The sequence below is a fragment of the Lissotriton vulgaris genome, chromosome 2_1, assembly GCF_964263255.1.
Source record: "Lissotriton vulgaris chromosome 2_1, aLisVul1.2, whole genome shotgun sequence".
NCBI lineage: Eukaryota > Metazoa > Chordata > Amphibia > Caudata > Salamandridae > Lissotriton > Lissotriton vulgaris.
The window spans coordinates 45,279,129-45,305,394 of NC_141687.1; the positions used below are offsets into that span (position 1 = coordinate 45,279,129).

Genomic DNA, 26,266 nt, shown 5'->3' on the forward strand with positions numbered 1-26,266 from the left:
TAATTTCTCGTGCTCTTATTTGCACTTCTACTTCTTTTCCCCTTTAATTCCTGGCCCTAAAATGGCCGCCGGGCCTCTCCCGCTTGGTCATAATTGCCTGATTTAAAGATGGCCGCCGATATCTGGTGTGATTTCGGGGCCAATCTGGACTTTGCCTGACTTAAAGATGGCTGTCCGTTCTTCTGCAGGGTGATTGGCGTAGCCGCCTGATTTCAAAATGGCCACCTCTGCTCTCGCGAGATTTCCTTTAGTTCCTCACGCTCTGCTTTTTTTATTTAGGGATGTTGGGGGCTTCTTACCAGCTATCTACTGTTGCCGGTTGATCGTCGCTTCGCGGTCTTGTTGGGGTGGGCTCCCGCATCGTCACTTCTTGCTGCTCACTCGAACCAGGTTGGGCTCCTGGCTTCGTTTTTTTCGTCCTGGGCACTGGACACACGTGTGCTTCCTTCCCGTGTTTGTCGCCAGTTTGAGGATACTTACATGGCAATCACGACAGAGACAGAAGGGTGCCTTAAGGTATGTTTATTTACTCTTGTCACAGCGCGCCCATGCACGTCTTCTTCCTGGTCACTTCCTGTGTAAGTGTGTGTGCCTGTGCTGACCGAAACTCGTGTCCGGTTTCCTGCCCCCTCCCCTTGCTCCTTTGTCGAGTCCTAGTGCCCCATGTACAGGGCTCGACAGTTCGGTAAAGATTTGAATCTATATATTACTTTTCTTCCAATTCAGCATATCCAATGCACTACCCTATACCTCTCTCAATATATCCTCATCTCAAACCTCCTTCTACTTCTTTTTCCAACGCACTACCCTATTTCTCAACTATACCTCTCTCAATATACCCTCTACCTCCACTCACCCATTCATCCCATACCACGACCCCCAAAATAGCCCTCTCTAGACTCGTCCCTACTCTACCCCTCCTTGCATCATCTCAGACCTCTTTTACTATTCCGTTCCCTAAAACAACCTTTCTAAACCCTTCCCTCAGACTCTTCTCTCTGCACCTCCCTTTTACGCAAACCCAAGCCTCCTCCTGCTGCTATGAGCTCAAAAACAAAAAAGATTTCTAAATCATTCCCTCTTCTAGTCCTTCAATACCCTTTTCAATCCAAATAACAGACTAACATGTCCACCATTCAAATTACTTTTATATTTCACTAAACTAATTAACTTCTAACCTTTATGGGTTCCGGAGTAGTGTACTACTCGCCAAAAAAGCACTTCGACGCCTTGACAGGGATAGTAAGCACTATATAACTGCATTTACAATACAATATTTACCCAGAATGTGTGTATCTTACACAGTGGTCTTGAAATAAACTGTGTGCCTCCCTCTGGAGGTTTTTTTGTCTAGGTGGCCGCAACACCACATCCACACGAACATACACCCAGCGGTCTTAGGAGGAGGGGGTGAACATCCAAACACATCTGCTCCGGTGAAACAATCTTCTAATAATAGCATGTTCAGACTCTGGCTTCTTCAGCGGCCTCAGGGTGGTCGGTCTGTCCCTCCAGCTCATGTCAGGAAAGGGCATTGTTAGTCTGACATCCCTTGCACCAGGCTCGCTTCTTGCAGGTGACCAGAAGAGCTCCTCCTGAAGGGTGACTGACATATTTCATCAGGGGGTGTCCACTCACACCACTGCCAGCCCCCCAGCCTCGCGAGGCTGCTTCAGCCTGTCCTGCTTCCTGGCCCACAACACTGGCCAGAAGAGGCGGAGTCTTCCCACTGCATGGAACGCTGCTGCGTCATCCCTGTGACGTCACCTCGGAGTTGTTATGATTGGAGCCGAGGGTCAGTTGCCTGTTGCTTCCTGGGAATCTGATGACCTGAACTCACCTCTGCTGCATCCGGGCTCCTGAGCGTCAGCAGGGAGGGGGGAGAAGATGGCAGAGGGGCGACCCCCAGGGCTGCATCTACAGTCCACACTGCTGAGGTCAGTGGAGAGGGGGAGGGGGTACACCCATCCCACACCACTGATGGCTTTCTCACCGGCTGGTTACCTGGCTGGCACGCGCTACACGTCACGTGGATGTCAATCCCTCTCCTGACCTGACAGGTGCTCAAGGTTGTCTAGCGCCTGGAGGGCGCCCTCATCTACCGGCTTTAGGCGCTTTCATCTGCTGGCTTCTGTGAGCTGGACGGGTCGATTTAAACACAGCCCGCCCGCCCGCCCGCCCTTGAGAGTCACACCCCCCTGGCCCCCATCCCCAGGGCCGCTCTGGGAGGGCGGGCACTGGGCGAGGATGACCCGGGGTCTTGGGTGGTGCTCTGGCCCTTGGGTAATTCTGTGGGACCCGCCATGCTCAGAAGCAGTGCCCCCCACCCCCTACCTCTCTCCCTGCTCGGCCATTGCAGGCAGGGGGCATGGTGGGAGTTATGGAGGGCCTCGCGGCGGGTTGAGGCTTGAGGGGGTGATGGGATGGGGGTCGCCAGGTGGTGCAGATGATTGAGACTGCTGGTCACCTTCGCCTCAGCTCCCTGGAGTTGCAGCTTTCCTTGACCCCTTGTCCCCTGCCATGCCATCTCCCCCCCGGAGGCTAAGGTGGCCTTGCTGGGGACCACGTGATCTCGTAGCCCTTGACCCCCTCTGCTCCTTCCTGTTTCTGGAGTAGTTGCAGCTGTGTGCTTTTTCTGACCCTTCCCCTGTCACCTCGGCCCCAGTGTCTTCAGGCCTTGGCGGATGAGCGGGGTGCTTGCCTAGGCCTGCTGCAACACCTGCCCCAGAGGAAAGAGAAAGAGGATGTGGCGTCGAGGTCAGAGCTGGGAACTCTTCCTTCGAGGAGTCCCGGCCTCAGCTCAACAGCCTGTGTGATTCTAGGCAAGTCACTCTAAGCCTGCAATGACCTTAATGTAACTCGTCCCATGGACTGCATTCAGGCTATATAAAAATACAAAAATAAGTAACTTACTATTTGATCATGTTTTAAGATTCTGCAAAGGCCAGAGCATGATAATTACAGAGGGATGTTTATATAAAAACATCTGTATTTCTTTTTAATATGGTTTTTATGCCTTTGTTTAGTTTAACGATCAGTCATAAGGCATCTTTAGAACACATTTTTGCGCAGGGGCGACTCATCGCGTCACCCCACAATCCCCACAGCTGAAAAATGAAATGGTAATAAACGTTTATTTGAAACCTTTTTGTTTGAAAACTCACATGGCGGCGATTGAATGATTGGTTTCTTATTCACCGCACTTCCTGCTTTTAAATCCCACATGGTTCCCCTACTAAATAAAGTTTCATGGGGGAATTCTAGATTGCTTGTTAACTCACTATTCCCTTAGGGCCCCCACTCACTTTAGATAAGTGCATCCCTGTCGTCAGGTGTGTATGCCCGTCCTCCACCAAACGGGGTTTCTGGAGGGCGAGGACTGGCAGATGATGAAGCATGACACCTGGCGGTGCGTGATGCCAGTCCATCACTTTTTGTGAGATGCCCTAGTACAGCTTGGCTATCCACATTCACTTGGTTCTTTTTCTAGAAGTGGTCTTTTTGTGTGATACGTGATTAAACTGGAGGTTGACCCACTTCTAGAGCCCTATTTGCCTCTTGTTCCCTTCTCTGGTCTTTACCCGAGTTCTTGTGGTTACCAACAAAAGTTTATTACCATTTTATTTTTCAGCAACCCGTCCCGAACTAAGGGGCCCATTAGGATGTCTGGCGGATCGCCACCGCCATGCGGGCAGTGGCGATCCGCCAGACATCTTTACCCGCCCGCCACACATTTCCCTCCCGCCATATTACTATGGCGGGGGGACCGCGGCGGACAGAAAGACTGTCCGCCTCTTTTCCGCCCGGTCGCCTTGCTACTGGGGCGGAAACGGTTTAATATGGTGGAGGTGTCTATCTGACACCGCCAGCCATATTACTATGGGTCAAAACAGATGCCTTTCCGTGGTGGCATTGCCGCCACGGAAAGGCAGGCGGTCTTCACTTCGGGGGCCCCGTGCGGGCCCCCATGGTGGAGGCGAGGTGGGGGGTGCACATGGGGGGTACCTGTGGTACCCCCCTGCATTTGCATACGCAGTGTGGTAGGCACTGCATGGTGCCTGCCACTTTGTGTATGCAAATGCATACATGTCTGTATAGTCTGGGAGGGAAGTGTAGACAGGTTGAAAGAATTCCACGGATGGCTTAATACACAGGATGAAAATCTGCAATTCACCCTGGAGAGTAACTGTGAGGCCTTGAATTTTCTTGACCTTAATATCATACATGCCGAAGGGACACTTGCCGTGAGTTTATATACTAAGCCCACGGCACGCAATACCCTTTTGAGGTATAATAGTCACCACCCCCGAAATTTACGGGATAACCTCCCCTTCGGTCAATTCCTCCGAATTCGAAGGAATTGTACCAAAAGGGAAGACTATTTCAGGGAGGCAAAAATTTTACAAGAAAAACTCGTGACCCGGTCATACCCATACCGGCTGGTAAAGCATGCGATGAAACGTGCTTGGTATTATGACCGTCAAGCCCTCCTACAGAAAAAGCTACCTCCTAACCCTAATATCATACCAGACACAGTACCCACAACTTGTGTTCTGACTTTTGGTACTGAATCCACAGAAATTACAAAAATTATCAAACGCAACTGGCATTTGATCAAAAAGGTTGAACCCCAACTAGCCATCCCTAGATTTGCCTTCAAAAGAGGAAAGAATCTACGTGACCATTTGGTCAAAGCCTATAGGGAACCCAAGATCAATACCCTAACTAGCCTATGGGGCCTGGCTCCCATTGTCGGGCATTTCCCCTGTGGTGGATGCACAGCTTGTGCGACCACACAAGTAACAAAAACCTGCTGTATTAATGGGAGACAGTTGACGTTGAAACACCATTCTAACTGTATGTCCAAGAACGTAGTGTATTGCATCCAGTGTCCGTGTGGCCTGTATTACCTGGGAAAAACAACACAGGAAATAAGGAAACGGATAACACAACATCAGTCCCGCATTGGATGCAAAATCCAAACGGCGCCACTAGTTGAGCATTTTATTAACATGTCACATGCTCCCACTGATCTGAAATGGTTTGTTATTGAGTGTGTAAGGGGTACAAGGAGACGACCCAATGTGGATAAATTGCTTGCTCAAAGGGAAAACAAACTGATCTGGTTATGCGACACTGTAGAAAATGGGCTGAATACCTTTATTGAATGGCATTCTTTGGCCACCTTAATGTAAGGTTTTTGCGAGTTGGGACTTTTCCATACGGCTGTATGTAATAATACATCAGTAGGTGGAGTAGAGTACGTTTCTGTGTTTTTGTATTTCAGTTTTGAGTCTTTTTAGTTTTTTTCCCCCTTTCTAATAACGTTTCACTGGCCTGTTAGCCTTAGATGAATTAGCCAGGTAGACCGCTCTAAGATGGCCGCCGAGCTCACTGCCGAAGTGACGTCATGTCGCTCAACGTTATTTATGTTGTTTGCGGAAGCTGAAGGGCTCCGCGAGTGTAATCGGAGAAGACACACGGACTCCTTTGAGCCGGCGTCTCTCGCCAAACATAGTAAGTCTGAGGCATGAAATATTAGACTTTCAGTACCTGTGATGCGTACAGCATCCTGATTACGGTTTTGTTTATTTTGCGGAATATTAAGGTTTCCACGAGTGCTACCAGCGCAGACACACGGACTCCTTCTGAGCCGGCGTCTCTTGGCTAGTCAAGTAAGTTTTTGAGGCATGTTAGAATTGGATGTTAAGTAACTCTGGCGACTGCATTCTCCTGATTACGGACTTGTCTGTCTTTCAGAGGTTCGGGCGGCCAGTAGTATGTAAGTGATTCCACGTGCATGTTTAGTTACATAACTACCTCTCCAGCTCACATGGCGTTATTAATGTATTGATTTATTGGTCTTTCCAGAGCGACCTGTGAGGCGTTTTTGCTACATGTAAGTTATAGACAGGCTATACGTGGTAATGTAAGCCTGATATATACCCCACGTTCAAACTTCTATGAGGTGGAAGTGTTGATTGTTCTGGCACGTTAGTAATGAAGACATGTAGGCACTAGTCACGTGGTCCTATTGAGGGAAACACCCGTTACAGCGGAAGCACTGCATCGCGTTGCTATCGCATCGCGACTGTTACATCGCAGATGCCTGCACACCGCATGCTACTGCGACGCATGCCAAGACGCCGCAATGACTTTCAAAGCGCGAGGCATTACATCGCAGTACAGGGCAAAGCCATGACATCGCATTCGCCACAAAGCCTAAACAACCAGAAAAGCATTAACGATCCCAGATGGGTGATGTAAATGCTTACAACCAAATAATGGAAAAGATTGGAAAAACGGAAAACCCATATGGGTGGATTTACCAACACATATTATATGATACAACTGTGGCTTCCAGCACAAATGAGCACAAATAATGGCAAATAATGATTACGACCCAAATTATGGCAAAGAAAAACATAAACGAAAGAAAATAATACAAAGGATTTACGACCACTTATTATATGATAAATTGTGACTTCCAGGAAAACGTACACCAAAGTTATTACGGGAAATGAGCACAAATAATGGAAAAGAATGATTTACGACTAAATATACCCAGCTAAGTTATTACTGAAAATGTACACCAAAGTTATTACAAAAAATGAGAAATATACCCAGAAAAGCATAAACGGAAGCAAATAATACAAAGGATTTACGACCACTTATTATGTGATACAATTGTGACTTCGAGCACAAATGATTACGACCCTAAAAATTGACAAAAAGTTACGAGCACAACGATGGTCTGAGGGCAAGGGAAACGTTAATTCTGTTCATTTCATATCTGGCCGAGGCGAAAAATACCAGAAATTATTTAAGGCCACATAACGGATAACGATGTGGTCTGAGGGCAACGCGCTCACCTTTGGTCCCGGGGACTAATGTTCGAACCTCCTGTCACGTCGACAATAAAAATTACACAAACAATGTACATTTTGTTTTGGTGGCCAACATTCAAAAAATAAATTACTTTTTATACACTGCGTGGAAGATTCAACAATATACCCGTAATACATTGTAAGTGTTTTTGTTACTTGCAAACATATATATTTGCTTTTTATGGCTGCGTGCATGGGGTGGATGGGTGGGTGGATGGATGCGTGTGTTGGATGCGTGGGTGGGTGGGTGGATGCATGGGTGGGTGGATGCATGGATGAGTGGGTGGGTGGGTGGGTTGGTGGATGCGTGGATGGGTGTGTGGATGGATGGATGCGTGGGTGGGTGGATGGGTGGATGGATGCGTGTGTTGGATGCGTGGGTTGGTGGGTGGATGCATGGGTGGGTGGATGCATGGATGAGTGGGTGGGTGGGTGGGTTGGTGGATGGGTGGATGGGTGTGTGGATGGATGCGTGGGTGGGTGGATGGATGCATCGATTAGTGGGTGGGTGGGTGGGTGGATGCGTGGATGGGTGGGTGGATGGATGCGTGGGTGGGTGGATGGATGCATCGATGGGTGGGTGGGTGGGTGGATGCGTGGATGGATGCGTGGATTGATGCGTGGGTGGGTGGATGCGTGGATGGATGCGTGGGTGGGTGGGTGGGTGGATGGATGCGTGGATTGATGCGTGGGTGGGTGGATGGGTTGGATGCGTGGATGAGTGGGTGGATGCGTGGATGGGTGGGTGGATGGATGCGTGGGTTGGATGCATGGGTGGGTGGGTGGGTGGATGCATGGGTGGGTGGATGCATGGATGAGTGGGTGGGTTGATGCGTGGATGGGTGGGTGGGTGGGTGGATGGATGCATGGGTTGGATGCGTGGGTGGGTGGATGCATGGGTGGGTGGATGCATGGATGAGTGGGTGGGTTGATGCGTGGATGGGTGTGTGGATGGATGCGTGGGCGAAGAAATATACCCAGCAAAGCATAAACGGAAGCAAATAATAGAAAGGATTTACGACCACTTATTATGTGATACAATTGTGACTTCGAGCACAAATGATGACGACCCTAAAAATGGACAAAATTTAAGAGCACAACGATGGTCTGAGGGCAAGGGCAACGCGGCCAAATTTGGTGCACGGGACTAATGTTATTACACCAAAGTTCTTTGAAGAACAGCAGTTAAGATCTGCTTATATACAAATTGCTCTGCTACTTGAATTAACGTTAATTCAGTTTATTTCATATCTTGCCGAGGGGCCAAAATACCAGGAATGTTTTAAGGCCACATAACGGATAACGATGTGGTCTGAGGGCAACGCGCTCACCTTTGGTCCTGGGGACTAATGTTCGAACCTCCTGTCACGTCGACAATAAAAAATACACAAACAATGTACATTTTGTTTTGATGGCCGACATTCAAAAAATAAATTACTTTTTATACACTGCAAACATCCGATAGAAAGCGAAGATTTGGCGTTGAGGTGAGGGGGGGGAAGGGGGGAGGGGGGGAAGGGGGGGAGATGGGGGCCAGGGCTTAGAGGCGGGTTCTCGCAGGCGATTCCAAAGACCGCGTTGTTTTGCCATGCGACATGCTGTACTGCGGGGTAAAGTACGGCCCCGTAGAAACCAATGGAATCGCGCTGCAATAGATTGCGCGGTGAAAACAGACGATGTAATGGACTCGGCGATCAAATAGATGCGGGGAAAAAGCGCGCGATGTAATTGTGTGCGATGGAACGTCATACATTCCCTATTGATGGCATTTTCTTTGGCACTTATATACCAGCGTGTCGTTTGAGGTGCACTTGGTGGTGGTTTAAAGGTGCATGCCACACCGAGTGCTTTGTCACTTTGTTTTTGGTTTTGAGCTGCAAATAAATCTCCGTGTACCCTAGGGTTTCACTGATATTGTTATGTAATTATGTTTATATTAGATACCCCTGTGCAACGTTTTTTGTCCTGAAGATGGTCCTCCGGATCTTTGTGACCAACACGGACCGAAACGTCGACGCCTAAACACCTTTTATACAACCATGCTGTATATATTCACTTGAAACAACACTGTGTGAATTAGGCTGCACATATAAGATTGTGCATGTGGTCCTTTCATTGTGTCCACATTATGTGGTAAAGGTGTTTTATACCACCCTATGATTTGTGATATTTGACGTCGGTGGTTTAATGTTGCCAGACTTTTGGATTTCTGTACAAAAAGTGATAAATATATAAAACTATATGGAAAAATAAAAATATATTTTTGATACTATTCACTTTTGTTGTTGTTGAAACCCCTTGGTTACCCTCCTTAATTGAGTGATCATAGTTATGACACTGTTGATTAAAAATTTATACTGTGAATGATTCCTACCTGGACATTTAGCTCATATGATTTACATGCATTTTTAGCATTGGGGCGGGCGGTGCTGAGAGCACCGCCCGCCACAATGTTAAAAATGCAGGATGCTCCCGCCACTGTGGCGGGCGTATCCTAATACCCCCGGCGGTCCCATTATCCGATAGGATGGCGGGCGTACTAAGTCCGCCTGCCATCCTAATGACCCCCTTAGTGTCAGATCGGAACGGGACAGTACTGCCGAGTGGCAGCAGTAGGGAGCTGTGCGCTTTAAAATGCGCATGTCTCTTTGGCCAGCTGTCTTGTGACGGGCAGCCAGGCATGCATATTTTAAAGGTCTTAGACAGCTGGGCCAGAGAAAGCGCAGGCCTCCAGCTCTCTTCGGAGCACTGAGAGAGCCTGCTTTATCCAATCCTGGTGCTGCTCTCATTCTGAGAGAGTGACGCCAGGATTGGGTAGTACAGTTTCCTGGTTCCAGAGAAGACACCCGAGGGAGGAGGACATTGCGTTGCAAGCAAGAAAGGTACGCTGATTTTAGTTATGATTTTTTTGGGGCCCTCTCCGCTTCATCACCCTCTGTATATGCCAGCCGTCACTGTTTTCAGTGCATTTTCCGTATGTCTGATGTTGATGAGGAGAATAAAAAATACCAGATTTGGGGGATTTTAGTTTTCACCTTGAGCTTTTAACCAACTCGGATATGGATCATCTGAACTCTCGCTTAAGAGTTCAACTTAATCCAGTTATTGGAAGAACCCACCCATCTGGCCAACCCCACTCTGGACGGAATATTCACAAATAATCAGGGACTAAAAGTAGATAAGGTCCTGCCGGTTATATGGTCAGACCAAAATGTCATCTTCTTTTCAATTAAGGTTACTTTAATGAAACCCCATGTAACAATAAAGCCAGAACCATCAAGTACAGCCCTAGAAACATCTTAATGTTGAGGCACTGAAAGTCGTTCTCTCTAAATAAAATCCTGTCTCAGATAATAATGTGAACAACTCCGCAATCCACTACACACACTGGTTAGATAAGGCAACCCGTAGACTGGTACCTGAAAAATATTCAAGAGTGACAGGAAAAATCCATCAGCCCCATGGTTCTCAAAAGAATTAAAAAAGTGCAGGTTTCAAGAGTGCAAGTTGAGGAATGAATGCTGTCCAGAAGAAAAAATGAAGTATAACAAACTACTCACAAAGTATAAGGAATTAATTAAAGCAGCAAAGACTAAATGTTTCTTTAGAAAAATAAGTTCAGCAATAAACCCTATCAGGGAACTTTCTGAAACAGTTAAATCTTTCTCCAAATGGAACAGTAATATCTTTAATCCTGACAAATCCTTCGGAACACCACAATTTGAAAGGTTTTCTCCCGTCTCTAAAGAAAAAATAATCCGTCTTATTAGCTCCATCAAACCCGGGGCCCCCTCTGACGCCAGTCCTACTCCGGTTATGAACTTAGTGGTCAGCTCCGCTGCTGAACTACTTATGGAATTATTGAATAAGATATTGATTACGGGGCAGTTCCTGATTATCCATTCTTCTGCTGGTGAAAAAGCCTTCTTTGGACCCAAAGAATGTGGAAACTTATCGACCTATATCTCGCCACCCTTTCCTACTAAGATATTAGAGGAGGCAATGAATGAGGAAACACTAACATTTTTGGATGCTGACCAGTTGCTTGATTCTTCTCAATATGGTTTTAGAGCAAGCCACGGCACTGACTCAGCGCTGGTGGCAGCTTCGGAGGAAATAAAAAGGGTGGTGGACTAGGGTGGCAGAGCGGTACTGATTTTATTAGACCCGTGTGCCGCCTTTGAAACGGTTCACCACTTCTCATCAATCCGCTGGGTTTCAGAAATGCTGCACTAACTCTGCCGAGCTTGTTCCTAAATGATAGACAACAGCAGGGAGAGATGGGGGACGCAAGCTCCATGCCTTTCTCCCTCCCCTGTGGTGTGCCTGAGGGGCCTGCTCTTAGCCCCACACTTTTCAATGTATATGTTACCCCCTTGTTAATCTCATTCGCAGGTTTGGCCTGGCTATATTCTCTTATACCGATGATACTCAGATAATGGTGTTATCTCATTGAACTTGAAAAAGGCGGCAAGTAGTTTTTGTAGATGTTTGTCCCAAGTTGCAAACTGGAGCAAAGAAACTGTCTGTAGCTAAACTTAGAAAAAAACCAAGGTTCTGCTCTTCGGATACGAGACCACCTTTTGGGATGTATCATGGTGGCCCTCGGACCTAAGTGCGTTACCAAGGCCAGTTCAGAAGCCAAGAAATGTGGGAGTCATTTTTGACACCAAATTATGTTTCTCAGAACAAATCATTTCTGTTACCTCATCAGGATTTTTTATGCTGAAGGTTCTCAAAAAACCCTCCCGTTTATTCCTTTTGACCTACAAAGGACAGTGATGATGGGTCCCATCTTTTCAAAGATGGACTATTGTAATGCTCTATATTTAGGCACTCATAAACACCTGATAAAAAAACTGCAGTCTTTACTGAATGTGGCAGCAAGAGTGCTATTGAAAATTCCTAAGTTTGCACCTATATCTCAATTAATGCACGGTTAGCACTGGCTTTGGGTGAGAAAAAGGATTATCTTTAAAGCACTGCGCGTAATCCCTAAGGCCCTTTATCTGGCTGGCCCTACCTACGTTCAGGAACGCTTCTCCTGGTATACTCTGTATAGGACATCGTATCCTAAACGGGAAAGGCCCTAGGTACCTGCTCAACTATCTTAAACGGTATGAACCCACACGCCAATTAAGATCATGGGGCACGGGACAGGTGCAGGTCCCAAAGATAAAAAGAGTAAGAATGGGTGGAAAATCCTTTAGAGTCTCGACTGCTAAGCTGTGGAACAAGCTGCCAGAGAAGATGCGACCGGAAAAATCCGAACTGATATTCCGTAAAGAACTGAAAACAATCCTGTTTCCCAACTTTCAAGGCCTCAAATAGGGCTTCGAGTCGCAACAAGAATTCCACTCTTAAGGAAACAGACAGCAGCTTCTAGCGCGGGGACACACCAGCAGGTGTAACCAAGCGCTTTATAAAATCTATAATAATACTCCCAGTAGGAACCTTAGATCGAGTTCAGCAAGAATGGTCACTGTACCGTGGATAAATAAAGCAAGATGGGGTGGAAGAATGCTCTCTACTTGTGGAGGGAAACTTTGGAACTCTTTGCCTCTTACTTTACGCTCTCAACCTACCCTGCAGCAATTTAGGAAGCAGTTGAAAGCTTGGCTTTTTATCGAACCCGTCAGTTAAGCTGAATCCAAAGTTGTCTTTCATCTGGCGGGAGGTTTCCATGGTCCTTTTGTAGCACTAAGACACCTTTGGGTAATTGTGCGCTTTATAAAAAAATGTCACTCATTTTCTCTATTTTAATTACCAGCCAGGACATTAAAATACCGGCCATGTCGCAAGGTGGCAGCCCCTAGCCTCATCAGGTGTTGTGACACATCTGCCGTTTTTTTCACCTTGCCAAAATGTAATGCTTCTAGTCTTCGCCAATGTTACTGGCTCTGTAAGCTTTAAAATGCTCAATATACCAAACATTTCTCTAAAATGAGTCCAATGAGACTAACCAAATAATGGTGCATAAAAAGGTGCGGGAATGCTGCCACATTTTTGGCAGACGACCTGTGATCCCAATCCGACGCTGCCTATCACCAACTCTGCCTGCTCCACTTGTCATTATATTTTATAGCCATGGTGTGCACAGAACGTAGGACAGAAGGTTCTTATATCAAAAAGGATATACAGATCACGCTGTAATTCTGCTCCTTTCGGATATCTGCATTCTGTTCCTTCCTGCCATAGATCATCTAAAGCACTTCTCGAAACAAAGATCTAAGTTTATAAATGGGCATTTAGCACCATCTAATGGTGCATTGATAGTACTACATTCAGTATCTAAAACACACCTCGAAGGAGAATATTTATCAGTAAAGTCGCGCCACAAACCACCATGCTGCGCTGCATGACAAGGAATGTACAGGAATCAGAGGCGCAACTAGAGCCAAATTTCGGGGTGGGGGGCGGGGGGGAGGGTAAGAAAAAATTTCGCGGGGGGGGGGGGGGGGCTGAACCTTTAATCAGTAGGCAGAGTGGGGCTGCAGGGGCTCTTAGAAGGGGTGAAACAACTGCAAGGCCTAATTAACATTCAAATGGTCTTGAAACGTTCGGTGCAGCTCTGTGTGTGCCCGGTATCTGTCTCATCCCGGGCAGCCACACACAACAGGATGGGGGGGGGGTTTGGGGCTGCAGCCCGGCGAGTCCAATGGGTGTTGCGTGCCTGACAGGAATGTACCGTATTTAACATAATATGGCGCTTTCCTCCTTTCTTTTCCCCAGCAGGTGCTCAAGGTGCTGCCTAGCGCCAACAGAGACCGCCTTGCACCATGGTGCCGGTGTTGTATGCATGATTGTTTTTGCACAGGAAGTGACACAAGAACAAACCCTTGTGGCGTTTTCTCCTTGTTACGCATCCCCTGGGGAAGGCGCAGCATTTTGATGCATTCCCAGGTCTACCAGTAATGTTAAATCTGGAACCCCCACGCACCACTGATGGAACGCCTCCCATGTGCAGAGTAACGCAACACAGCAATTTGCTCTGTCTGCATTACTCTAAATGTATCAAGCTAGTAATTTTAGGGGGGATGGACTTGCTACATACACACTCGCTCACGTCCATGCTTTTACATATGTGGGCACACAAACACACATCCATGTACCACACTCATTACCAAATATTCAAACCTACACGCACGCCCCAAATAATCATTTCATTAAAATCGCTTGCCTGCAGCGCTGCCACGGAGGTCCCAGGTGGGATGGGATTGCTGCCTACCCTCACTGGCTGACCTAATGTCAGCCAGTGAGGGAAGGCAGCAGTCCCTCACTCGTCACAGAGTGGGATGGGTCAGTGACACTGTTGACCCCACTTAAGAACTGAAAAGCAGCCGCGGTGACTCTATACACTTGGGCTTCAAGAGAAAGCTTACGGACAACGGAAAACTCCAAGTTCTTAACCTTCATGACTGGAGCAGATAAAGGTCCCAAGGAGATGGGCCAATGACTAGCTCCCCAAAGTTCGGGATTGTTCCCCAGGACAAGGACCTCAGTATTAGAGCCGTTCAGCTTTAAGGCATTGCTGGACATCCATAAGGAAATGTTACCTAGTCCAAGCTGGAGTAGTGAGGGGTCCTGATGTTGAGCAGATGAAAGAGAGAAAATGATCTGAGTATCATCTGTGTAGGAGAAGATGGTCAAACCAGATTTTTCTGCGATGTCAGCCAGGGTGTGAACATAAAGGTTAAAAAGCAAAGGACTCTGAATCGATCCCTGCGGTACTCCTGATGTTAAGGCTCCTGAGTTTGATTTAGTTGGAAGTGAAAAGACCTGAAAGGAGCGATCCTCTAAAAAAGAGGTCAGCCACTGCAAGGCCACACCTACAATGCCTGCGGCTTTGAGGCGATCCACCAAGAAAGAATGAGCGCCTGTGTCGAAGGCAGCACTCAAATCCAACAGGGTGAGTGCTGCCGTTCCACCCCTATCAAGCTGCTGCCTGACATCCTCCGTCACCCCAAGCAGAGCTGAGTCGGTGTTGTGACCAGGACGAAAATCCAACTGTGAAGGATGGAATAATTTGTGCAATGTCACATGTGCAGAGAGTTGAGAATTGGTGTGTCTTTCCAATATTTTGTAAAATGTTGAAAGGAGAGATATGGGTTGGTAATTTGACATACAGAGGGGGTCCAAGCCGGTCTTTTTCAGTAGAGCGATCACTAGTGCGTGTTTCCAATTTCCAGGTCCCTGCCCATAATTTAAAGAGGAATTGAGAAGAGTGAGAATCACACCAAGGGCAGAGTCTTCTAAAAGTCTGCGCTTAGATGGAGGGAGCGGATCAAGTGGGCAGCCAGACTTAATAGTTCCCAGTAAACATTGAAGGGAGGTCAAATCAAGTGGGAGACAGGTCTCAATTTGACCAGACTCAACAGATAAGAGGGCTTGGCGGGCGATATTGCCCAAATCAGATAGTTGCATGTTAGGAAAGATGAGGGTGTCTTGAAGGAAGGAACCGGAATCAAGCTGGCAATGGATAGAAAAAACTTTATTATGGTGAACAGTCTAAGTTTGTTACATTGAAGTAGCGACAGTGAAGGGGACGACAGGAACGTGCTCAATGCGGAAAGTTCCGCCACAACTTTAAATAAAGTTTTCTGACAGTTTTGGGAAGTCATAATCACTTCCACATAAAAGGAAGCCTGTGTTGATCTGCATAGAGCATGATATTGTTTCAATGTCTCCAAAGGCAGTCTTAGCCTGAGGAGCATAATACTTTCTCCACTGTTTCTCAAAGACACTACAGCATTTTTTATCAAGTCTAAGGGAGTGGGTGAACCACGGGGCAGAGGGAAGCACTCTGGGTTGAGATACGGCAGAGAGTGGAAGAGTGGAGTCGAGAGCCTCCGCTAGCCAGTGATGCACCAGAAGTTGATCCGAGTCCAGTTGAGAAATACTGGTAGGCATTGTGTTAGAAAGCTGCTTATTGAGTACCTTCTAGACCAGTTCCTCTTTTTTTGACAGGACGGAAGGTCGAGACAAAGGGACCTGAGAAAACATAATGGAGCAAGGGACAGCATGGTGATCCGACCAACCAAGTCGAATAAGAGGTGCGGTGGACAAGGAAGGGAGATTAAAAAAACGGGGTGCAAGAGATGCCCTGCTGAATGGGTGGGTAAGGAATTAATAAGTGGTAGGTTCAGGGTCATCAGAACATCCATAAGAGGTAAAGCTGCTTTGTCATTAGGATCTTTAAGATGAAAATTTAGATCACCAAGCACTGAGAAGTTAGCTACTCGGAGAATATGGGTGGTTAATGATTCGGCATAGATAGAGCCCCAATTAATAGATGGTCCTGAGGGGCGATAGACTTGAGCACCAGAGAGGGTAAATTTAGGGCAGAAAGGAACAGAGAAAAGCAAAGCTTTGCAATTAGGAATCGTAAGTGCCACAATTTTACAATTGTAGTTTTATTTTATTTTTTTTAAATGATGGCAATCCCAGCACCAGTTTTCTGTGATCGGTTGATACATAGCAGCGCAAAGTTCTTAGGAAGCGCCGCAATCATGTCAGGCATGGACCCAGCATGAAGCCAGGTTTCTTTTAGAAAAAGCATATCAGGATCCGTCTCAACGAGGAAGTGAAATAAATGAAATTGATGTTACGGAAGAGAGCGACACTTAAGACTAAAACAGCGAATTTCCTTAGATGGGCAAACAATGGTCTGATCACATACTGAAATATGGGAGGTCTCTATCCCAGAGGGGGAGTGAAGCCCAATCCCAAAATAAGAGGCAGTAATGTCGAAGAAGCAATTGGTTCAATGTCTGGCACAAGAACTTGGCAGCACGCATTAAAGGTGGTTCGGAATCTGAGAAGTGCCTGGAGGGAATAAATGAGGCGAGGATGCGAAACAAACTGAGAAGGGGGTCTAGCGTCCGGCCCCGGCCAGCCGCGGACAGGCTCAGATGGGCATGCCCTAGGCGCATCCGCTGTGCTTCTGCCACGGTATGATTTTAAATATTGTGATGCCGGTAGGCGCAGTGCTGTGCCCCACCAGAAGTGCTGTAAAACACTAGCCTGACTGGATTTGGTAATGACTTCTGCACAAACGGCACACAGCCGCGACAGAACTGGGCGAAAATAGAAGAAAACAGCAGAGCATGTGAATGAAGCACCAAGAAGCAATCAACTGTAAGTCTAATCACACTAACAGAGCATTTACCCACTGAAATAGTAGTCCCCGAAATCTTTGCACCAAAACTTTCCCCCAACAGTAATCTAAACTGTGCAAGATATGTGCAAAAGCGACAAACACAATCAGGGTCCTTTTAAAGAAAAAAGTTAAAACAGGTTGCATAAAAACAAGTCCCATTCTCTCTCTGACCACTTCCACAACAAGATAGTAATCAACTAAAGAAACTTTGATCCCCAACCCTCCGCCTTCTTCTGCAACCCTTTAATCACAACCACCTGCTCACCACATGGGAACAACCCTGTTGACCAACAACTACCACCCTGATGAACTCCATCCACTCAAGAGCACCCACCGACCCATGTCCTCCCGACTCTTCAACCTCGGAAGCAACAAGATCAGCCACCAGCCCACCACCATCCTCAATACCTCCATAACCTTGGCCAATTTTCCAGATGCATGAAAGCATGTGGGGGTAGACCCCTCCTTAAGAAAGCGTCCGCAGACCCCTGAGAGCTCGATAACAACAGTCCTATCTCCTTCCTCCCGTTTCCGGCAAAGTCCTAGAGAAGGCCATCAGCCTCCAACTCACTGATCATCTGGAAAGAAACAAAATGCTGGACCCATCCCAATCAGGTTTCAGAGTCAACCACAGCACTGATGTTTGCAGCAACAGATGACATCCAAGCCCTACTCGACAAAGGAGAATCAGCTGCCCTCATCCTCCTGAATCTCTCCTCCGCTTTTGACATAGTCTCCCACCACGCACTCATCAATGGACCTCTCCAGATTAGAATCACAGACAGTGCGCTCAGATGAATGGCATCCTTCCTCATCGGACACACCCAGAGATTCTGCCTCACTCCCTTCTCAACAAACCAAGCACACCATCTGCAGAGTTTCCCAAGGCTCATCCCTCAGCCCTACCTTCTTCAACATCTACATGACTCCACTCGCAGACATTGTCAGATTGTACGACATCAACATCATCTCCTACACCGATGACACTCAACTCATCCTCTCACTCGCAACAAACCCCACTTTGACGAAGACCATTTTCCCCAACTGCATGAAGAATATTGCAACTGGATGAAAGACAACTGCTTGAAACTCAACACGGACAAAACAGAAGTTCTGATCTTCAGCAAACACACCGCCCTGTGGAATGACTCTTGGTGGCCAATGGAGCACGGACCCCCCCATGCCGAAAGACCATGCCCGAAACGTCTGCATCACACTTGACAGAGAATTCATCATGAAATATCATGTCAACGCTGTCGCCTCAGTCTGCTTCCACACAATCCGCAAAATCTTCATATGGCTCCCTATCAGCACGAGGAAAACTGTGACGCAGGCCCTTATCACCAGCCGGCTCGACTATGGCAACGCACTGCATGCTGCCACTACCACCAAAAACTCTTGCAAGAGAAAATACAGAACAAAGCAGCCAGACTGATCCTCAACCTGCCCAAGAGGACACACATTGCCCAGCACGTGAAAGACCTCCACTGGCTACCCATCCAGAAGAGATGTCAGTTCAAGCTCATGACCCACTCATAGAGAGCCCTCCACAACCAAGGACCAGAACTACATGCACCACTTCCTGAACTTCCGCCAACCCTCCATAAACCTTTGATCTGCACGCCTTGCCCTTCCTAAGACACCACATATCCACCGCAGCAGCTCCAGAGGATACATTTTCTCCCACCTCGCCGCCAAAGCCTGGAACACCCTCCCCCTCCATCTCCCCACTTCTCCCTCACTGAACATCTTCAGAACGGGAATAAAGACCTGGTTTTTCAACTAATACATGCAGCACAACTCCTGGAAACCCCAGCGCTATACAAATAGTTGGTTGACTAAAATCCAGTGGATACAACTGGCTCTGTCCACGGCAGGCCACGTAGCCCTGATAAAAAATAGTGGTCCTTCTCAGGATGCTGTTCTTGATATCAAAATGCCCATCCTGCTCACTCAGTCGTTTACTCACAAAATCAGAGCTCTTCTGATCAGACTGATCTGGCAGCGTCTGACATAGAGCTGGATTAATATGTGACACGGGCACGCGCTGCACTATGTTGGTATCATCCATGCCCAGAGGAGAAAGAAATGGCTGCACCCTGCCCTCTTGGCACTGTGGTGATGGGCCAGGTGGCTCGACCTGCCAAACGGATGGACACAGCGGCCTGTGGGCGTGGCTCAGACTGGCCCAGTATTCAACGCGCTGCTCCTGAATGCACCTGAAGTTCAGGTCCTGGATAAGATGCCAATGTCACCCACCCTCAAGCACGCTCCCATCTGGCACGCCTCAGCTCAACAAACCAGTTTGGGTATTTTCTTCAGTACACTGGATCAGTTTAAAGAATTGGGCGAGGTAGCCAGCCTGGCCATCCTATAGTTAAGACAGAATCATACGCTGCAGTTGCAGTATGCTGGCAGACCGCTGACCCCTGACCCCTGAGTGAATACTACCCCGACCCAGGAATGGGGGATTTCCACCCTACACATAGAGGTGTCCATTCCTGGAAGGCCAGCAGCTACTGCCAGCCATTCTACCTGGGAGAGGAGCCTCAACATTTGGCTCACAGATGAGAATTAGTGATTTTGCGGTCCCCAAATGGGAAAAGTAACCTTGAGCAATCGTCATCGTTGCTGCTTTTTAAATTCCTCCACCGGTTATATTTAACCTTTCTTGTTTTCAGCTTGTATTTGTTATGAATTCTGATTGAGTTCTTTCAGTGTTTTCCAATCCTTTTCACAATTCGTAAAAGTTAGGTGTTATCACGAGTTACCCTTTTTTGCTCCTCATAAATTCACGGTGATGGTATTGAAGAAGTGTGCTTTTCTTTTCTTTCTTCTCTTCTTTATTTCTTTTGTTGATTATTCCTCCCATTTTTGCTGCTACGAACTCCATTCTTTTAACCCCTTCCATAAATTTGCTCTTTCAAGTAATTTCTAATGAGTTCTCTCTGCGCCCTGCCTAATTTACCACTCACATCTCAAACCAGTCAGTCCTGCATCCACCTCACCCATGACAAGGGTGTGCCTGGAAGCAATGTTTGCATTTCATGAAACGTTTATCGCAGCAATAGCAGGCCTTTAACACACCTTCCTGCAGCTTACTGCATTCTTCAGACACATAGCAAGGTCCTGTTAGGCCATGTTAAGCCATGTTAAGTGGCTTAACGCTGACTTGTAAATAAGGGTAAGCCCGTATCACCACAGGAGCGTTGAAAGTAGTGATGAATCCTGTGGCGATAGGATCTTGTAAATAGGCCCCCTGTTCTATTTTCCCTGAATATCTCCCTTTTCTATCCTTTCCTTTCCAGGTGCCTTTCGTCTGGACCCTGCTGATACACCCTCGGAGGGAGACATATACTCCCCGGGAAGTCAGGAGGAAACAACACTTCCTGTTGTGTCTTATTAGGTAGAACGTGTTCCTGTGCTACCACTCGCCTCTGGAATCAAATGCCAGACCCTCTAAGTAGCATATCCAATTCACTTGGTTTTTGGAAAGTCTCTAAAAGCCTGTCTGTTTGCCCTCCCCTTGTAGCTTTTTTATCGGCTATTTCTTCCTTTATTTTACAGGCAGCGCCAAGACGCTTGGTGGCATACATCGCGCTATACAAAATGTATTCTAATTAATTTCCCACTCACCACTGGTTATTTTTCACCTTCGGTTTATTTTTATTTTTTTGTTAAATTCTTTTTATTTGTATGAAAATCAAGAAGCAACCAGGTGACATTAGATACATGCTCGTTGACAAGTAGTAATGTTGTCACATTATAGAAAATAGTGTGGAAATTACTCACTTATCCCCATCCCCTGCCCCACCCGCAACTCTTAGATCTGCAAGTATATCCATACCTTCCTGGCCCCAAGCGTTTCAAGGTACACTCGTCGCAGGAGTACACAAGTTTCCCTGATAGGCATTCAGCTTCAGACACACCATAGTCCATTTATATGGACACCCTTTACTTTCATAGACTGCCTTCTCCGCCGACTCATACACCAGTCCATATCTCTCTTCCAGTCCCTTAACTGGGGTGCAGTGTCCACTCCCTAAAGTCTGGCTATGTTTCGTTTGGCCACTATCAGTCCCAGTGTAGCCCAGAGATGGTTCATGCAGGTGAGATCTGGTTTGGCCAAAATGTGAAAGATACCATTTCGCCGAAGGCTCGAATCCACCTCCACCCACACTCGCAAGTCAGACAATCACCTCCGCCGAATATCTCTGCAGCACTGGGAAGCCCCAGACCATATGACACAATGTCCATTCTTGTCCACACCTTTTGGGGCAGAGTGCCATGTCTATCTTAACCATTTTCACCAATGCTGTGGCTGCGTAATAACGTGTGGAGGATCTTTAGCTGTATGAGGTGGAAACGCGAGCGTATGTCCACCTTACATGGGAAAGCCAGGGGCTCAGGCCATTCGTTCTCCTCCACACACCACCTGAACCCCTCTCCCAAGTTTCCCTCAGTCGGAGAAGAGCATCAGGAGAGCAATTAAACTATTTCTGGTATGTGAGGGTGATAGCCGTTTTGGGTAAATAGTATCCTGTAGTCTGTCCTTGAGAGGGGTGGACTCAGGGAGGTCCTGTCCCTTCAGGATTGCTTTAAACAGGGTGTGACAGATTTGTAAATATCTATAAACTTCCGTGGGTGCCACTGGTATCGCATGCTGTAGTTTTGAGTAGGGAATTTTTCGTTTTTCCATAACTCTCCCACAATAGACAAACCAATAAGATCCCACTTATCATAGCCCATCTGGTGGGTCAGAGTGTCCCATAAGGGAGTGGGCTGCCTAATCATCCCCCCTCGCGCCCCCCCACCCAAGCCCATGAAAGATGTGTGCCACAGGGAAATAGTGACATCCATAAAGCCAAACAGGGATGTGCGAGTCGTTCCCCCATAGATAGCTCATTAATAGACCCGGCTGCATGTATCTTCTATCCATTCTTTAAGCCGGCTCATTCCCCCTGTATGTGCACCCAGTGATTAACAATGATTAACTGGGAAACCCAGTATTTTTTCTATATGTCAGGGAAGGCTATTCCCTTATCCTTCCAACCCCTTGCCAATTATTGAAGCGCTATTTGTGGGGGGGTCAGAGTGGGGGGGGGGGGGGGGGAATTTCCCACCCCAGTGTACAGGCCTCTCTCTCTATGGCACGCAAATAGGACTATGGCATTGGGTATGGTGTGTTTTGAAGTGCGTTCAGGAATCGAGTGAGCTTCATCATTTTGAATATTGCCACCTATCCTAGTACGGAAAGAGGCAGGGTTCTCCAATGCTACACATCCCTTCGCAAGAGCAGCAGCGGGGTTCAAGATTATGACAGTAAAATGCATCAGGCTCCCTCATGATAAAGATGCCCATATAATAGAATCTGTCCACCACCACTGGCCTCACAGTCCCGAGGGAGAGTCGGAGGCCTCCCATGCAGAACATAGATTAGGGACTTCTTCCAATTGATGGTGTAACCAGAGGATTTGCGGTAGAGGGTGAATATGTGCATGTATGGAGGGGGGTCGGCCACATGAAGCAGGAGGTCATCCGCATAGAGGGAGATAGGGTCCTTCCCATCTGCGGTCCATCTCCGTCCCCGAACTAAGGGTTGCTTCTGATCCATGTTGCCACTGGCTCCAGTATAAAAGCACAAATCAGGGGGGAAAGCGGACTGCCCTGCTTGGTACCCCTCCGAAGGGGAAAGGATGCTGATGTGCCAATGTTCCCTGCAACCCAAGCCAGACGGTTGGAGTACAACAAACTGATCCGAGAAGCAAAGTGGGGACCGAATCCCAACTTTTCCTGGACTGCGTTCATAAAGGGCCATCCCACTGTGTCAAAGGCCATTCGCACATCCAAGGACAGCATGAGCGCATCCTCATTGATTTCAGCCGCTCGCCCCAAGCCCCCGTGCAGTCACCGCAAGTTGAATGCTGTGGTATGGCATAAAGCCATACTGATCAGGATGAATCAGCGATCTAATCTCCCCAATCAATCGCATGGGCAAGAGCTTTGCAAGGATCTTAACTTCCACATTCAATACTGTTATGGACCACTAGGAGGCGCAATCATCCAGTGGTTTGTTCTCCTTGTCAATGACCACTATGCTCGCTAGCCTTTGGTCCGGAGGTAGCTGGCCGGCTTCACGGCTCTTTAGGGACAGGCACAGGGCAGCCCGACACTATCAGCTGTCAATTTACAGAGTTCTATTAGAAGAGCATTAGGGCCCAACTCCTTAGCAGATGCTAGATTACGGATTGCCCGTGCCACCACCAACTCTGTCAGGTCCTCTTCTAGGGCCTGTCTGTCATCTCAGGATATCTATGGCATTTGGATGTTCGTGTATGACTCATGGAACTCATTGATCGTAGCCGCCTGTGTCGGATAATAGAGTCTGGTGTAATAGTGTGCGAACACGTCAGCTATTCCCTGCCTGTCCCTGACCATTGTGGACCTCCAGGAGCCATTGAGACACTGTCTTCCTCCTGTCCAGCCAGGCCAGTCATTTACCAGCCCTATCGCTGACCTCTTAGAGGCAATGTTCGGTGCCTCTGTAATGGTTTCAGTTGACGGCCTCCACAATATCCCTGTATTCCTTCTGTTTGAGGGATAGCTCATGATATGAATGGCCTTGGTCATCCAACACCCGCTAGAGTCAAAATGGCAGGTGTCTTTCCCCAGTTGCTCCAACTGAGCTTGCTATTCTGTTTAGGGCCCACAATCAGGGATATACCTTGGCCCCTAATGAAGATTTTATAGGCCTCCCACAACGTCCAAGCTGAGTCTACGGAGCCTTCATTTTCTTGGAAGTAGTGCTCAGTGGCGTCTCAGATGCTTTCATAGTTATGGGATGGCTTCAGATACCAGGAGTAGAGCGCCACGGCCTAGGGAGCTGTATGTAGAACACACCATGGAGTGGTCTGAAATGCCCCTGTTGAGGAACTGTGCCACGCTGATGATGGGAAGATCCCTAGACAGGATAAGTATATAGCCAACTCTCGATAGGCTAAAGTGCGATCTGGAGAGATGCGTGTACTGCTGTGGGGTGGGAAGCGCACCATGTGTCTGTTAGTCCAAATGCCGACATAAAGTCAGCAAGTGGGCAGCGTGTCCCCCTCTTGTGTTGAGGAGGGCATCGCCTGGACTTCACCAATGGTGTTGGCAAAGTCCCCACCTAACAATAGGATGTCGTTGGGAACTGGAGAAGAAGCACACCCAAATCCTCGAATGCCGCATCATGAAACTTGGGAGAGATGTAGAGGGAAATGATAGTAAGTGCCTTCCCATTGTCCTGTCAATGCCACATACCGCCCAAGTGGATCTGGCCAAGTCCACTGCACTATTAGGGGGATTAAATTTACGCAAGAGAATTTCAACCCTTCAAGACCACCTTGTATATCCCACATAGGCAACTATTTTGTACCCCCATCTGCCTATGGCTCATCAGAAATTGACTTGAAGGTATCTTTCGAGCAAATAAAGCCCTTCAGGTGAGGAACGTTTAAGATATTGCAAGATCATTCCCCATTTAATGTTGTCACCTAGCCTGTTGACGTTCAGGATAACACTCTGAAGCACCTACGCCAGCTTCCATGGGGGACTGTCAGAGAGAGAAATTTGGAAGACTGGTGCCTAATGTGAGCCGGTAGTTTCTGGTGCTCGGCAGTGGCACCTAATTGTGAGCACCTGCACTTTTGACACTGTGGTGCTCTTTTTTCCAATTCAGAGATAAGCACACTAGCAGATGCTTTTGAACAAAATACACATTAAAATGACTAATACCTGCCACCCACTCTATTAAATTCTTATTGCTTTAGGGGCCAGGAATAGTCTGAATTCTCACCCTTGTAGGAATGTGATAGTTAGTAGTTGTGTTGGTAGCACTGGTAGGGGCAATGGTTGGTGCCAGTGGCAGTGGCTTCCTGACAAGGGCCTTGGCATTTATTTTTAACAAATTAAGCACTGGGGAAGACCCACAGTGGGAACCTCCCCCAGGTGCAGAATAGGCCAGCACGTGGCAGCGGGGACCACCACAATTGTCTATGAGACATCAGGACTAGCAAGTTTGAGTCTACACTGGGGTGCCCTGATGGGGTAAGTAGGGGGAGAAAGGAGACTGGGCCCAACAGTACAGTCCGCCAACATGGCCATCCAGAGCTGTCAACATTAGTCCGCAAATGCATAAAAAAAAGAAAAGAAAAACACATGAAATGAACAACACTACCCCCATAACCATTCCCCACCTTGCCTCCCTGCATGAGGAACCTAAACTGCCCGCTTCCCCAACTTCGCAGAACGCTTGCCACCCAAAACATAATATAAACCAAAGGAAACTGTGGGTACCACTGTGGGTCGACCCCACTCCCCCTTAGAAAAGAGAAATGTAAAAAATGTTTTGTCCTTCATTGTGCAAAAAACATGTTAGGATAAAATAAGGACTGCCGGGGGACCCCACTCTAACTGTATCAGCCCGGCCCTGCCACGGTACATACACCTTCAGGAGAGTATATGGGGGTGTCCTTCCGGCCACTGGGCCCCCTAGCGTCCCATCTCACTCTTCCCAGGTGAGGTTGCTGCATCTCTGGGCCACCAACGCAGTTCCCCCGCTTATAGGTTATTGCTATTATGCCTAATCAATGGACTTCAGATTATCTTGTACACCTTCTGTACCTCAATCCCATGACTTATGATGCTGCTCCCATATATCCCAAAAACCTATTCGCTTGCTTTGTCTCCCATCCCGGTCTAACTTATTAATCCTTGGGACCGATGCTAACCATTCGCCTTGTGTTGGCAGGATATGACGTATCCATTTAATACAAATCTCCCGTCTAGCCAGTAAAATTAATACAAAAAGTAGGTTATTCTGTTTTTTACTTAATTGAAAGCCTCCCATATTACCACTTAAAACCCCAAACGTAACTAAATCTGTGCTTCCCTCTATATTTTGACCCAGCACCTTCGAGCGGATCTTACCCACATTGTTCCAGAATCCCTGGAGTTGGGGGCACTTCTGAAACATATGGATATCATTTGTCCTCTCTTCTTCACATTTGGGGCGGCACCTCACCTCTCGCCTGTTCAACTTTGAGGTTCTTCGGCGCCCAGTATGTTCTATGCATCGTAAATAAATGTTTTTTTTCCTCAGAAGTGCAGATTTAATGGTATACCAACATGGAGACATTGATACTTGCCATAGTTGTTGTATATCCAGCGTCGGCAGGTCCTT

At 47.5% G+C, this 26,266-nt stretch overlaps 1 protein-coding gene across 2 annotated transcripts in view; it reads left to right on the forward strand.

The window, feature by feature from the left end:
• Positions 1 to 448: 448 nt before the first annotated feature.
• Positions 449 to 26,266, forward strand: part of ABCB6 (ATP binding cassette subfamily B member 6 (LAN blood group)) — a 268,844-nt gene continuing 243,026 nt past the window's right edge. Inside the window, exon 1 of one of the 2 annotated variants that reach the window (XM_086954420.1) lies at positions 449 to 516. The gene's annotated coding sequence lies outside the window, so the exon portion shown is untranslated. Of the gene's footprint in view, positions 517 to 1,879; positions 1,938 to 26,266 lie in introns of those variants that run through there. The other variant, XM_086954421.1, reaches the window with a different exon arrangement.